At 36.3% G+C, this 17,248-nt stretch overlaps 1 protein-coding gene across 7 annotated transcripts in view; it reads left to right on the forward strand.

The window, feature by feature from the left end:
- The window catches only part of Naaladl2 (N-acetylated alpha-linked acidic dipeptidase like 2), a 1,236,187-nt gene that overhangs the window by 799,926 nt on the left and 419,013 nt on the right, over positions 1-17,248 (forward strand). The window lies entirely within an intron of this gene.

The following is a 17,248-nucleotide window of genomic DNA, read 5'->3' on the forward strand; positions in this document are numbered from 1 at the left end:
TTCTGTTGAGAATTCTCTGTTCAGCTCATTGCCCTATTTTATAATTGGGTTGATTAGCCTTTTACGGTCTAGTTTCTTGAGTTCTTTATATATTTTGGAGATCAGACCTTTGTCAGTTGTGGGGTTGGTGAAGATCTTCTCCCAGTCAGTGGGTTGCCTTTTTGTCTTAGTGGCTGTGTCCTTTGCCTTACAGAAGCTTCTCAGTCTCAGGAGGTCCCATTTATTCAATGATGCCCTTAATGTCTGTGCTGTTGGGGTTATACATAGGAAGTGGTCTCCTGTGCCCATGAACTTCCCACTTTTTCTTCTATCAGGTTCAGTGTGTTCAGACTAATATTGAGGTCTTTAATCCATTTGGACTTGAGTTTTGTGCATGGTGATAGATATGGATCTATTTTCATTCTTCTACAGATTGACATCCAGTTTTGCCAGCACAAATTGTTGAAGATGCTCCTTTTTTTTCCATTGTATAATTTTAACTCCTTCATCAAAAATCAGATGTTAATTGGTTAGTGGATTAAAGTCCAGGTCTTCTATTTGATTCCATTGGTTGACTCCTCTGTGTTTATGCCAATACCAAGCTATTTTCAATACTATAGCTCTGTAATAGAGTTTGAAGTCATGGATTGTAATGCCTCCAGACGACCGTTTATTGTATAAGATTGTTTTGGCTATTCTGGGTTTTTTGTTTTTCCATATAAAGTTGATTATTGTCTTCTCAAGGTCTGTGACGAATTTTGATGGGATTTTGATGGGGATTGCATTGAATCTATAGATTGGTTATGGTAGAATTGTCATTTTTACTATGTCTGTCCTCCCAATCCATGAGCAGGGGAGATCCTTCCATTTTCTGGTGTCCTCTTCTATTTCTTTCTTCAAAGACTTAAAGTTCTTGTCAAATAGATCTTTCACTTCCTTGGTCAGAGTTACCTTGAATTAGTTGTAGTGAGACGATCTGTTCTCAGTGCGGGCTTCACTGTTTCAAGCTTGGACCATCAGAAAATATAAGTTCGCGTCTGCCGCGCCTCCGTCAGTGTCTGTGCCGGTCTGCCTGTCCCTGCCACCGGTGTCTCCCGAAGGTGTGCTTTTTGAAGATCTTTCCTCCTTTCCTCTATTTGTCTTTAAGATTTTCGAATCTATAAACAACTACCACAAACTAACAATTCCTGTAAGCCCCATCTCCTTACCCTTGTATTGGGCCTCATCTTTCCTTCTTACCTTTTTAATATTTAACTTAAATGAATATGTTATCTATTAAATTATTAAAAAGAATAGGGAGGAAATACAAATCAATGCATTGTGGTTTATAAAATATAATTTATCTATGTAATTGGATGGTGTCTATGTGTACAATGTCACTATAACTTGCATAGAGTTTCCTAATGTTTTGACTCCTGGGAGCTACTAAGGAAAGGCTCCAAATGTGTATGACTCCCACTGCTCATCAATGACTTGCCTTCCTGTCTCTGGTGACATGCATTGCTCTGGAGTTTTCATGTATTTGATGGGTTATTTTCAGCATGGCTTTTCATTTCTGTTCATTTGAGAGAATTGCTAAAGTTGACAAATCCACTCATAGCAAGTAAATCCGCCAGGTCTGCCAGCTCCCTCTTCCTTTTGCTTTCACAGTTTGATCATCTGCCTGTACTCATACTCTCTTTCCTGCTCTCACCTCAGTATGACTGCTTGTTTGTATAGCTCTCATTTTGTTTTTACATTTTAAACCATTCATTTAGTTGTTGTTTTCATTTCTTTAATTCACAGGAATTTTGTTTGAGCTCTAACAGATATATTACAATACACACACATACACACATATTACAATGACATCACGTATGGTTTAAGGAAAGTGCCACTTTTTATCTATTATTACATGCATTACTTTATTTCTACATTACTATACATATGGGTTCTTTAGGCCCTTGTGTAATTAATTTCAAAGCAATGTGTTTTTATGTCTGGTATGTTTTTAAATTTAGTTTGTTTTTAGACAGAGTCTCACAAAATAGAACTGGATAGCCTGGAATACACAGAGACTGTCCTACCTCTGCCTCTTGAGTGTTGAGTTTAATTGCATATACCACCATGCCAGGAAGGGTTCCTTATTGCATATTTGCTGTGTATTTGTTTGCTCTGTTTTTAGCATTGTGGCTTTTTTTCTAACAATGTATTTATATTTTAGAATAGAATATCATAAACGTAATTAGTTAATATTAAGAAACGATGTTCCTTAAGTAGTTTACTTCTTTACAACATCAAGTCTTTGCACCTGTGTCTCTGCCCTTCATTTTTCCTCTTATATCTGTTTTCCCCTTTTTATTAAGTTTTATTACAGTCAACATTACTTTCCAATGCTCAGCTAACAACACATACCAAAGTATGTGTGAATCATAACATGAAATTATTCCATCTTAATTATCTTTGTAATTATTATTTTGATATGATAATGTAATTCATTTTCTCGTGAAATTAACAGTACTTGCCACCGTTGTTTGTAAAGTTACCACCATTATAAGAACATTAATTTAGAAAGATCTAACAAACTTTTCATATGCTAACTAGAATATTGCTAGAATTTTATCCTTGGCATTCCCTTGAGCTATATACTCTTTTACATGTATTCACCAAATAAAACTACGTAAGCAAAACAAGACCTTTAAAGATTCTCATCTATCAAAATCTGTAACCCAGTGTTGACAATGCTGTGCTGACTATAGACTTTTGATATCAGTCTGCTCAGTATCAACACAAACTCACTTTTTCTCTTTTGTGTATCACAACTACAGATTTTTGTTTCTAGCTGGGATTCAAGAGTAAAGTTAATGTTTGAGTTTGGTGAAGCCTTATTTCATTGTCATGTGTAACTAGGTTTACTAATTCATAATCTCCCATTCTCTTCTCCCCTTTTCTTCCCTTTTGTGGTAGCCTTCCTAGTTTCTATGTTGTTAAGATAAGAACACATGTGTAAATTCCATGTATAAAACAAAGCAGGAGACTAATCTCATTTAGAAACTGTGGTGAAAATCAAGAGCCAAATAAAGGGAATGTTGGGGCACGTAAGGGACGACAGAGAATGTGTGCAAACTCTGTAGCAGATTTTGGGTTCTGAGAAATTTGTACAAAATCTTAGAACATAGTGTTATCTTGGATTGCAAACTTGGTGGAGACATCACCAGATCCATTGTCTTTAATGACTGTTCAGATGACTCAAACACTGTGATACTTTTCTGAACCAAATTTGACTACAGTGAATGCAATTATTTGTAGGAAAGTTGCCACTGAGTTCCAAGCCTCGATTCTCACAACCCACCTACTGTCCTCCTCTAAGTTAATGGTATTTTCTTCCTTATCTAAGAGAGGAAAGAGAATCTAGCATTGAACCAAGTTTAAATAACACAATGGTAGTGTACTAAGAGGCTGCTTGTTTGTTTCCTGGCCACCCAGATTCCCAATGTAATCACACAGAAACTGTATTATTTAAATCACTGCTTGGCCCATTAGCTCCAGCTTCTTATTTTCTAACTCTTACATATTAATTTGACCCATCTCCATTAATATGTGCATTACCATGAGATCATGGCCTATTAACAAAGTTTCAGAGTGTCTGTCTCTGTCCATGGCTCTATGGCTTCTCTCAACTCCACCTCCTTTCTCCCAGCATTCAGTTTAGTTTTCCCCATCTACCTATCCTATCAGACCAAACCAGTTTCTTTATTAACCAATAGTATTCACAGCATATAGAGGGGAATCCCACATCATGGTAGAAATGAAATAAGGGCAAGGGTATCCTAAAAAGTCAGATAATAAATTAGTAGAAGTAAAGTTATATTAAAAAGGAAAGTACTATTAATTTTTAAAAGTAATTTATCAGTTATAAAAATAGACTCCATCTGATATGGAGAAAAATCATTATTGCTTGAAAATCTGATACTGTGCACTGAAACATTCCCTCAACAGTTCATACAAGAACACTGTGTGTCAAAAACCCTGGGACAGAATGGATTACTGGTTTGATTATATGCTATCATTTAAACTATTGTAAGAAGGAAAACAAACAGGAAATAATTATACAGTGACTGTGGCTCAGGTGGTCTCTGATCTAGAATAAGTATAGTAAGTGATTCTTGGTTATTTTAGCATATACTTGCATATGTGTAACTATAATGTTATAAATATATATTATAGTCATGAATACATAAATATTAGATACACAATTAAATATATTAATACATATAATGTATACATAACACATGTGGGCATGATATAAACACATGCTTACTATATATACATCTGTATCTATACATACACACATATACCATTACATGTATATATTTGTGAAGAAGGATGCTTAAAAGGAATTTCACACTAGCTCAGAATCGAGAATAATAGACAGTTATGTATTTAGGGGTAAACTCACAAATCAGAATCCGAATTGTCTGCTAAAACAGAGAACAGAAACCGAATCCCGCAACCAGAAAAGAGTCCGGACACATGCTTTACATTGGTATAAATAGTATAACAGTCCATGCCCCAGTGGGCGGGTTACTACTGGCTGTAGGATTTCATACAGGAACCCCCCCTTTTATTTAAATAAGAGATTTCTAAGCCTAATACAAAATTATATACAATAAGAACAGATATATTCAATAATTGTCCTATTTTTTCTCTCTCTTGTTTTTTATTGAGAATAGGAAAAAAAAAGTTTCCGCCTCCTCCCAGCTTCCCATTTCCCTCCCCCTCCCCCCACTCTTCTCCCCGTCCCCCTCCCCCTACTCTTTTCCCTCTCCCCCCACTCTTCTCCCCCCCACTCCTCTCCCCCTTTTAACTAGTTTAAGTCTTGTATAATAAGTAACTTGCCCAAGTCATGAGAGGAAAGTAACTACAGCTATCTAGTCTTCAACCCCATTGAAGATCCAAGAAGGGAAATAATATTACTTGAGTAAGCAGGAAGTACAATCAAGCAACTTCCAAAATGTGCAAAAAAATGGCAGAGACAACTGGCTACCTGGGTAATTACCCAAAGTCTCATTTGCAACTTTGAAGCAATCAACTTTGGCTAAGGCCTAAAGTAACTGACAGACCATTTTTAGAGGCAGAATTTTTTTTTTTTTTTAAAAAAAAAACCCTCTTACCCTGTCTTGGAAAGATTTGACAGTCCTGTTTATCCATTTCCAGATACCATGTACCTTGTTAGTGGTTAAGGCATGCGCAGTTTTTTGCCCAAAGGCCAGATTTGCCAAGAAAAAAACAAGCTCCAAGTGGAGTGTCTTTGGTGCTCAATATTCTCATGGGAATAGATCAGTGCTGCCAAGAGTAATCGTGCCTCATTTCAACAGAACCCTTAGTTATTTAAATGCCATATTCTACAGATTTTTGAAGTGATTAAAGATTACCTATCTATGCAGAGTACAATCTGTTTGTATCAAAAGAACCTGATTAGTCTAACTATAAGTATGACAAAGATAGATGACTGTTGATCTATAATTCTTAATACCTATATAATTTAAAGTCTAAGAGTTGATATTAGAATATTATACAATAAACAACTGTGCAACAAGTAAGGAAAATAACCTCAAAATGTAAACAATGTGTAAGTATCTTCATCAAAGGTAGAAATGTACATTGCAATATGACACATATATTCTAAAATTGTATCAGTATACAAAAATGTTTTAAGCAGAAGAAGAAGCATGCATGCATACAATATGACAAAATAACCTCTTAAGTATACAAATATGGTGTACGAAAATAGGAACACATGCAGTAAGCTCTGCTGTGGCAGAGGTTCTATAAAAAAATGCGTAGGTAAAAGCAAGCCAAGCAGGCAGGGTCAGGAGACTTTCTGGGTGTGGACCGGCTAGGCCTTTAGGCTGTCTACCCAGTAGGCATGGAATCTGAATCCACATGAGTGCCAGATGAAAAAGGATGCTTTAAAGAAATCCCACACTAGCTCAGAACTGAACATAATAGACAGTTATGTATTTAGGGGTGGACTCATAAATCAGAATTCTCTTCTAAAACAAAGAATAGAAACCAAATCCCACAGCTGGAAAAAAGGCCAGACGCATGCTTTACTTTGGCATAAATAGTATAAGGGGCCACACCCAAGTGGGCAGGTAACTACTAGCGGTAGAATTTCCTACACCATATTTGTTACATGTATACATCTAATATATTACATACATTACATATACCTAATATATATAATATGTATATACATATATATACATATATATATATATTAGAAGCCCATAGAAACATTCACACAGCAGAGTATCTGCATGTATTCACAACAATCTTTGTAGTATGTTCTAGGCTAAAACTGAACTTCTGGAAATACTGATACTATAGATGGCATCATATTTCCTGTTGGGTGTGGTAAATGCAGCCTCATGTTTCACAATCTTCAGACAATCTGAGAGAAGAATTCTTAGGACACTATTAGCAACATATACCTCTTCCTCTTGAATTCTCCATCTGAGCAGGTGCTAAATTTTAATAAACATTTGCTGACTTTTCTTCTTCAGAGACACTCTACTGAGATACCAATCCCCACTTCCCTGTCTGAAGGATAGTGCAGAGTTGTTGTAAACTCCAGGAAATAGTTGGGTCAATCCATCTATCACAGGTGTGAAATTGAAGAATGCTGTGCTAAGATTGAATTGAATATTGTCACATGTTGTTTGAGCTCTGCTTGTCAGAACATGTCACTGAAGAAAGCTAGCATGTAAGCAAAGGAAAAAAGGATGGCTATTTAGTCCAGTCCTAGTTCATCACCAAACTCTGAACATAATTGAAAGAATACGTTTTTACCTTATGTATCTCATCTATGTCTCTTAAATGTGTCTCATTAACTATGAAGAGAGCAAATAATGAAAGCATATGCCATAATTCTTATCTGTCACTTTATACAAAAATTTAATAAAACAAGGTACTTTAAAAGGTCCTAATGCACATAAGGAAATACTGTAAACTTTATTTTACACAATGAATTTTTGCACCATAAAACCCTAGCTGACTACTGGCCAAGAGTGTCACCAGCTCTGGTTCTATTATTATTATTATTATTATTATTACAAATTTTCACTTCCTCCCCTCCTCCCATTTATCTCCCACTCCCTTCATTCTCCCCCCTCCCTCTCCAGTCCAAAGAGAAGTCAGGGTTCCCTGACCTGTGGGAAGTCCAAGGCCCTCCCCCCTCCATCCAGGTCTAGGAAGGTGAGCATCCAAACAGACTAGGTTCCCACAAAGCCAGTACACGAAGTAGAATCAAAACCCAGTGACATTGTCCTTGACTTCTCAGTCAGCCCTCCTTGTCAGCCACGTTCAGAGAGTCCAGTTTGATTACATGCTCCATCAGTCCCAGTCCAGCTGGCCTTGGTGAGTTTCTATTAGATCAGCCCCACCGTCACAGTGGGTAGGCACACCCCTCGCAGTCCTGACTTCCTTGCTCATGTTCTTTCTCCTTCTGCTCCTCATTTGGAAGTTGGGAGCTCAATCCAGTGCTCCATCTTACACCTGTCAGAATGGCTAAAATCAAAAACACCAATGATAGCCTTTGCTGGAGAGGATATGGAGTAAGGGGAACACTCATCCATTGTTGGTGGGAATGCAAACTTGTGCAACCACTTTGGAAATCCGTGTGGCAGTTTCTCAAGAAATTTGGGATCAACCTACCCCAGGATCCAGCAATACCACTCCTGGGAATATACCCAAGAGATGACCTATCATACTACAAAAGCATTTGTTCAACTATATTCATAGCAGCATTATTTGTAATAGCCAGAACCTGGAAAAAACCTAGATGCCCCTCAGTGGAAGAATGGATAAAGAAAGTGTGGAATATATACACATTAGAGTACTGCTCAGCAGTAAAAACAATGACATCTTGAATTTTGCACGCAAATGGATGGAAATAGAAAACACTATCCTGAGTGAGGTAATCCAGACCCAAAAAGATGAATATGGTGTGTACTCACTCATTAGTGGTTTCTAGCCATAAATAAAGGACATTGAGCCTTTAATTGATGATCCCAGAGAAGCTAAATAGGAAGGTGAACCCAAAGAAAAACATGTCTTTATCCTCCTGGATATTGGAAGTTGGCAAGATTGCCAGGCAAAAACTGAGAGCTTGTGGGTGGGGATGGGATGGGGGTAAGGGGAGATGGGGAGAGAGAAGTGAGAAGGGGAGGATGAGGAGAGCTTGAGGGAAAGAGATGTTTGGGATGGAGAAAGAGTGGATATGGGAGCAGGGAAGCACATATCTTAATTAAGGGAGCCATTTTAGAATTGGCAAGAGACTGGACTCTAGAGGGGTTCCCAGGTGTCCAAGGAGAGGTCCCCAACTTGTTCCTTGAGCAGCTGAGAAGAGGGTGCCTGAACTGGCCCTATCCTATAGCCACACTGATGAATATCTTGCATATCACCATAGAACCTTCATCTCGCGATGAATGGAGATAGAGACAGAGACCAACTCTTGTTCTAATCACATAGTGCCTTAGAGTCTCCTCTGGCCTCTGAAGTAGATTCGGAGTACTGTACTTAAGAGTCTAAACTGTCTTCTATTTCCAGCTGCAATCATGCTGTGACATTTCTGTCATGAAGAACTTTAGCATATAGGTCTAAATACTGTAATAATTTAGTATACTCACATTATTTCAATAAATATATACAGTGAAGGCAAGCTGATAAGTTCAGAGGGGCTGAGAACATAAAGCAGCAAGGCTGTTGGCTTTTGACGACGACTTTGCTTACAACTGACAGCAAGCCTGAACCCTTGTTCCTAAGCACCAGATGCAATAATACTGTTGTGTCCACAGTCGTCAACGTATCTGACAAAATCATCCATTGGAAATCAGAGTCCACCTTTGTTGGATTAAACGTGTAGGCACAGCTTCTCTAAAGTCATAATTTTTAAAATATATTAAAAATTCAAATAATAATACAGTCATATGTAGTAGTCTACTCTTATTTTTTTCTATATTTAACTCTATCTTAAGATTCTTCATAGAAAGCTGGGTCAGAATTCCAATGAAACCATAAGCTAATATTATAGATGATAGCACTTAGAAGGCAATCAGTTTTCTGCATGTAAATTCTTAAAAACAGTTTGAGTACCACTTAAAATGCTTACCATACATCTTTTAAGATATGTAATACCTGGAAGTTGTCCGTGACCTTTAGCAAAACTTTATCCACATGAACATTCCTCTAGTTCACTAATAATTTTAAAAGGAGTATTACCATAGGGTGGTAACATAGTTCTATTTCCCTAGGCCAAATCCTTGGCAGCTCACGAAATAGGCAAATACAGTTAATTAAAAATGAGTTTGGCCACTGTATCTTGGAGTATACAGGAATTCCCCTTGGGAATCAGCTCACACAATTTCTTCCCCAGCTTCGTAGGCAGAGCTCATTTAACATGGCTGACATGTGGCCCTGCAGGCTTCACTTGGCTGCCATGATTTCAAATGTTGTCATATTTTTAGCAAGCCCATTCATATTCTGAAGGCCCCATCATAAGATTGAGCAGAATATTTGTCAAAACCTATGTAATCCTTAGAGGGGGCCTTCTGAAGTCAAAATAAATATGCTTTCTCGTTCTTTATATTTTTATAGTATCTATTTAGGTGTGTGTGTGCGTGCGTGTGTGTGTGTGTGTGTGTGTGTGTGTGATATCCTGCATGTAAAGAAATCAACTAAGTTGGAATTGAGCAGGTTTTTTTTTTCTTTCTAAAAAAAAACTGAAAGTCTTGCCAACCATTAAGTGTCCCAGAAATTAGACCGAACGTTTGCTTCTTCACTGCTGTGGTGGAGACTGAAGTTACTGTTTTGATTTAGAGAGAAGAAACAGGTTCATGCCCACTCAATATGATAAATCATTTAGGCTCTTTCCTCAAATTGCTACCTAACAATTTCTATTTTATGTCTCATTTTGGCTAAAATGGAGTTTCATCAGAAAATTTTTGGACCTGGGCATGTTGCCATACTCAATATATTTTTTAAGATAGGGAAAATCAATGTTCAATCAAACAGATTCTGCCACCTTAACATATAAGAGTGTTACAAGTTATAATAAGATCCTGGCTAAATGTTTTCTTTCCTAAGATAAGGCAATCACAACAGCCATGAATTTCTGAGTTTCTAAAGGTGAGTATCACAAACTTTCCAAGGAAAAAGGTTTCCCTGAAACTGTCTCATAGTGGTGAAGGCTAGGAGGAACTTCTTGTCTAGCTGAACCGCAGCAAGTCCCCCTTGCGGGCTACAGTTTCTGCGTTTTTGTTTAGGTACTATGGTGATCCTGAGAACTATCTTTGATAATTTCAAGCTTTAAATTGAAGATATAACCAGACAATACTATTGAAATATTTCCTCTTGAATCAATTTTGAATACTTTGCCCCATATTTACTTTTATCAGAATTTTAGAGAGATATTGGCTCAGTTAAACATACCATTTTAACACATAATGCTGTTGAAGTGACAGATGTCACCAACTGTAGAACCACCCCAGAAGCTATGAAACATGTCTGCCATTCCAAAGGTTCCATCATGCCCTGACCTCTCAGGCATTGCAACCAAATCATTTACAGAAATTGCCAGAGATTTAGTCTTTAGCCCAGAAGTTTTCAGTATTTACCAAGACAAATAAAACCCTTATTTTTAAAAGGCAATTGATATGCAATTTAGATGAATTTAATTGATAATGGCAGCCTCTAATTGAGAAGAGTTAAAATGTCAGTTATTCAAAAGAACAGAGAAGACTGGAAAAGCATCACTAATAAGTAAAATGGAATACCAACCACTACCAGAAACACATTAATACACTTGCAAAAATATAAGTGAATTTAAAATGTTGAGGACAAAGACCAGACTGAAGCAAGATGTAAGGTCCCATTCGTGACGTTCCTAAATTGTTCACATTTACCAAATTCAGAACATTTTCATTTTACGGAAACCTATGACCTTTGCTTTTCTACCTTCCCACCTGGCCACAATGAGCCTAGCATGTGTACTTCCAGGATTCCAGTGTGTTCCTGCTCAGTACGTTCTTACACCAGATACCCTTAGCAGCTGCAACGATGGGCACTGTTCTGCTGCTACACTGAATTTTTCAGAACTAACATGCAAATAAAATACTATTTTGTTAATTTATCACTAAGGTCCCCTTTCCCCATATTGTTGCCTACATATCCCATGAGGATCTAGGAATATGGTTCAGTAGTAAAAGTGCTTGGTGTGAAGCAATAAGACATGTTAGAATTTTCTTTACACAAATAAAAGTTATGAGGTGGTATAGCTACTCTGTTAGGAATACCAACACTTAGGGACTTATACAGGGGAACCCAGAGCTCACTGTCCAGCCAGTCTACCTGAAGTGGGGAGTTTCACTCTGAGTACAGACCCTGTCTCACCAAATAAAATGGAGAATGGCAAAGGAATATTTCCAGTTTAAACTTCTGGCCTGTGTGTGTGTGTGTGTGTGTGTGTGTGTGTGTGTGTATGTGTGTGTTTAAACTTCTGGACATGTGTTCATACAGCACACATGTACAGCTCACAGAAACATATATGCACACATGTGCACACACACACAAGCTAACATGTGATATCATGTGATAAAAAGTCAAAGTTTTTACTGTAACCGTTGTCCAATAACTTGCGAGCTCTCAGCTGAATGTTTCCTTAAGAGAGAAAAGAGGAATTGAAATTCTTTTACAGTAAGACAAAAATATGCCATGTTGTAGAGTCAATTCTTTCCTTCCAGGTTCATAATCGATACAGTTATTGACTTATTTGGGTTTTAGAGCTTTGAGTGTTTTGTGATACCGCTGATGTCATGTCTGTGGCTATGCATGTGTCCTGGTGCATTTTCCACTTACAGAGTACAGAAACTGTTTCAGGACACTGAATAGGGTGTAATCTAATCAAAAAAATCTTAAACACTATGTATTAAACCTCTAACATCTTTTTTCTATGTAAGCAATTACTTTCAAAGTATACCTCATGTCTAATATTACAGAAAGTGCTAAGAATTATAACAAACAACCTTAAAATATATTTTATAAATAGTTTGCTAGATCTTTTACTTCAGATCAGAAAAAAACATATTTTACTATCTATTTTTATAAACATAATTATAGGAATGGAATAATTTTTTCTTTATATGTTCTTAAATTTATTTTAGGTTTAATGTTATTTTCATAGAGTATAATTTAAAACAATAATGTTTGTAAGTATTTCTGTGCAAAAGTATTCAAATATGTTTTAAAGTTTAAGACACAGCAAAAATTACTGGTTTCTTTCTATGTACACAAATTTAAGTTTAGCATTTCTTGTTTTTAAAAATGTATTCTTTGCAAGTTCATGTAAATGTGTACATGTATTTTTATATATGAACATACTCAATATACTTTGATCACATCTACCATTATCCTTTCTTATTTTCTTTCTCCTCTCAATCTCCCTTCTTCCCCCAGTAAGCCCACCTTCATGACTTTGTTTTGTTCACCTAATGTAGGTAGGGTTACCTTCACTAACATGAAGTAATGGTGTTTACTTAGCAGTGACTCCCACTGAGTAATATAGCTCTTCATCCAAACACCATGACTGCTTACATCCCTCAGGCAGTGCTGGAGCCTTCTGAGCCTCTCCTCAACAATGACAAAGGACTAGTGTAGGACTTCTGCAGGTAGCCACCGCTTCTGTGAGTTTAAGAATACAATCGCCGTATGATGCCCAGAAGACAGTACTTCCTGCCAGCGCAACCTTCTATCCTCTGCCTCTTCTGTTCTTTCCATTACCTCGTCATCAGTCTTTCTAGATCCTTATTTGCGTTGGGACAGATGTCCCATTTTGGGGTTCAGCGGTGAACTGTCATTATTGGTCAGCATTTTGACTATTACACCTTTCTACATAAACGATTATCCACTGCAAATGTACACTACTCTGATAAAGACTGAGAGCAGAGTTGATTCATGAGAAAAAACATAAATGTTTAGTAATCATTTTGAAAAAATGTTCATTTAGTAAAGAAACAGTAGTTGGCTCACCCAAATATATATTTTCTCTGATATAAATTTACTATTAAAAGTAGAAATGTCTTTTATTTTCTAAAAATTTATTTTCCATATCTAATAATTTCAGCTATTTAAATACTCACAAATTTTTGTAAAATAAAAATTCATATTTATTTAAGATGATTAATGATCATCTAAAATGGAATTTACCCTTTTCTAATAACTCATTAAATGTGTTTAATTGCTCATAATAAAAATTCATTTCAATTCCTTAGTAGAAGCATTTGCTAAATATCAGGGCAAAATTATACAGCTCTGACAAGGACAGGTTTTTTTTTTTTTTAGCTCTTTTTGTAATAAGAGTTTCCAAACCATGGGAGATCTGGTTTAGATGGCTGAGATTTAATAATGTCTAGCTTTTGTCCTAGGATGATATTGACTTGTAAATTTGTCTGGAATAGTATTCAGTGAACAGCAGAGTGTGAGTTTCTCTGAGACAAGGGTTGTATGCATGGTGGACCAGGAGGGCAGCTGCAGGTGGGACAGCATGCCTCTGGTGGCCGAGCTTCAGTGCCACCTGTCACTTCGATGAGCCTGCTGTCTTTTCAGGCGTGCTCTTCTGTGCCCTAGTTTTCTCATTAACCCACTTACCACCATACTGTCCACTGGCCCTTCTGGAAGAACTGCTGTGTCTTGTCCTATCTTTCATACAGAATCTTGAGCACTTCAGGGGAAGCTCTTAATTTAGGCGATCAGTACCACAGGAGGGGAGCACCTTGGAGAACTGAGGTTCTGTTCTGTTTTTTCTACCTTCCAGGATAAAAGCATGCTGTTTGGAGAAGCACTGAGCATGGTTCAAGGAAAGAATCCAAGCTAAAAATAGATAAACAAGTGAAGTCAGACATGAAGAAATCTTTTCAAATAGTTCATAAGACAGCAGGGCACTATTTCATACTTCCTTAGAAATTGAGGAGTTTGAAGGATAAAACCATGCTGTTGGTCTGAGGCCAAAATATCCATGCCAAATAAACATTTGTAGATAGAAATTGTTCTGATATATATATATAATTTTGTGAAAATAGTAGAAATTTTTGAAACCTTTATTCAGTAAATTTACAAAATAACATTTAATACATATCCTTGACATATGTACTTCTCTTAATACCCCCCAAAATAAAAGCCAGCAAAGCAAATAACTTGTGTTTATAGATTAAATGCTACAGTGAGCAATTTTAAGATTGACAGAATTTTACTTAGGTTAAAAATATAAATTGAATAATAATTGATTTGCTTTTATTCCCAATGTCATTTCTCAAGCAGATAGAAATAAGTACAATGATTAAATATTAGTTAATTTTTAATATACATATATATTCAATTTTAAAATATAAATTTCTTATTTAACATTGTAATCTTGTTTTTAGTGTCTGAACAGACACTTGAAATTCTGATCCACTTTCTGCTTTTGAAATAAGATCGATTTGGTGCTGGGATGACAGACCACTCGATTAAGTCCTTGCTGTGCAATCATGAGGACCTAAGTAGAGATTGCGAGAACACAAGTGACGTTAGACATGGCAACATGTGTCTGTAATCTAGACTCCAGTGACAAGATTGGAGCCAAATACAGGCAAATCCTTGATGCTCACCAGCCAGTCTGACAGCAACAGTGTTTAACTTAAAGAGATGTTATATCAACGTGGTAGAAGGGAGGTCCAACACTCAGGGTTGTCCCCTGACTAGCACCTGAACTGTGGAATTCATATACCCACCTTCTCAGGTCACTTGCATGCCTGCACACATCATATGCATACACGAAAGTAAAGTGAATTATAGAGAAAATAATCTTTATTTTAATATAATTATATCATTAGATATATATGATGGGGTATTTATAGCATGGTATATGTTTGTGTCATTTTATTTAATTTTAAGACAGGGTCTTATGTTTCCCAAACTGGCCTTAAACTTGCTATATAACTGAAGCTGACCTTGAAGTTCTCACCTCTTTGCATCTATGTTTTAGGTTCTGGGGGTTTTATGCAGTGTTGGAATAAAATGCAGGACATTGTATAAGGCAAGCCTGTTAGCTTGAGCTGCATTCCCATCTGGCTATTATTTTTCTTATTGTTCAATAGATGTGTTGAGTAGATATGATCAGAATTGTACACCCTATCACAATATTTACTGTTTGTCCCTTTAGAAAGTTTTATGATTTATATATAAACCAAAAATATTTCACATCTACTCAATTCAATGTTTTTATATTCTGAAGAGAGAATAAGTATCATAACATATTCAAGGTCAATTCTATTTCCTCTACATTCTAAAGATGATCACTGCTAACTAAAGGGTATGTAAAAAGTTTTAGATATGTTAGAAATGAATTTATTAGCTACATGGAAATTTATTTTATTTTTCTGCTTGAAATTCAATATAAGGACAAAATATACCCCAAAACGTATTCAATAAGCAAAGAACTCTCATTTTCTTGAACATATTACTTCCTAAATATCTTTAACCCCCCCCTTCTACCTAAAAACATTTTAATATTATAGGACAGTGATATTCTCTGAAAAGAGTATCAATACGGTTCTTCAAAGATGTATATAACAAAACCTGAATACAAAATAGAACTCTAAACAGGGCATAGAATCAGAGGCCAATAGACTTGTTCATCTAAATAGATAGACACAGGAGCTAGGCAGATGGCTCCATCAGCACAGCACTTGCAGTGCAAACATAAAGAATGAAGTTTGAACCCTAGCACTATGTGAAAAGCTAGGCATGATAATGAACTTGTCTAGTGCTGGGGACTGGGCAGAAGGATCTTGCAAGCTTTGTGGCCATCCAGTCTAGCTAAAGAGAGAGCTCGAAGTTTGGATAACTTGGGAATCTTGACATTAGAAAACGTGCATTTCTCAGATTGTACCTTCTCACTTCATTGCAGACAGGAGGTGTCCTTATGAAATGAAAGCAGAATTAACCATGGGTTTTCATATTTCATTAATTTGTTTAGTGCTATCATTAATTTTAATAGGATATTTATGAGTTCATAACTACTTCTAGATTGTTAGAGCTAAGCACAGAGTGCACACTCTCATTACACATTTTGTTATTTTAAAGGAGGTATAAATTTAATTATGAAGATTAGTAAAGAATTTTATTTTCCATTCAGGAGAATCAGTTTCATTCTATTGACCTAAATCCTTCCTTGTCTTTTTTAAAATTTATTAAATTTTTAATCCATCCTGTCTTATCTTAAATTGGATTAATTAAAGTTACAAAGATGTTTTGAATATTCCATAATGAAATTAATTTAGTAAAAGTGTTAATATGCATATATTGACTAAAATATTTTTTAATTTTATTAACTCTTGTTTGTAACTTATATAGATAGAACTTGCTATATTATATTTTACTTTAAATGTAACAGTTCTTTTGCATATTTTAGATAGTTCAAGTCATTATTCCCCTTCATTCTTCCTTTAACCAAATATTTACTGAAAGTTTATCTCTAGTAGTTTGATAGAAGAGTGACTTATTTTTGTTTACTTCTCTGTCCCTAGTTCCTGGCATGTAGTAGCAATTCAGAACAATTTTTTGAATGAATGAATGGATCTGAACAATGACAATTCACCAGGAAAAGATTATCACCTCATTGCCCTAATCCTCAATTGTTTAGACATGAAAGACATTTGAACCACTCTGTAAAATGTACATGGCATAAGTAATTTACAGGGCTTGTAGGATAATTTTCAAAAGCATCTAAGACATTTTAGAAGAGGACCTGCCCATGGTCACGGCATGTCTTTCTATATAAATTAACCAAAATCTAGACAGTCCCTTACAGAAAGGGCCAGTGGTTTATTTCCAAAGCAAATCCAAATCCCATTACTTTGACAATCACCATTAACAACCATGAAAGATTACTTGTAAATTAATTTTGCAAGGCCAGCAGCAGCCTGTCCCAAAGCTAGACAAGATGCCAGTGTTACTGGTATCTTAGTCAGAGTGCTGCCTCCAGGGTTCTTCATAGACTAGTCATGGGAGCCTGATGCCTAATGTGCAATGGGGATAAAGAGAAAGAAAGTATGGAAGAAAGAGGGAGTGAAGGAGATGTGGGTGGTAGAAAAGGAATGAAGGAGAAGAAAGAGTAAGAGAAACGGGAGGGAGAAAAGAGAGGGATAGTGAGAGGTAAAGGCAGGACACAGGAAGAGAAAAGAGAAGAGGA

Source organism: Alexandromys fortis, unplaced genomic scaffold, assembly GCF_014885135.2.
Source record: "Alexandromys fortis isolate MF-2015 unplaced genomic scaffold, M_Fortis_MF-2015_v1.1 scaffold_41, whole genome shotgun sequence".
NCBI lineage: Eukaryota > Metazoa > Chordata > Mammalia > Rodentia > Cricetidae > Alexandromys > Alexandromys fortis.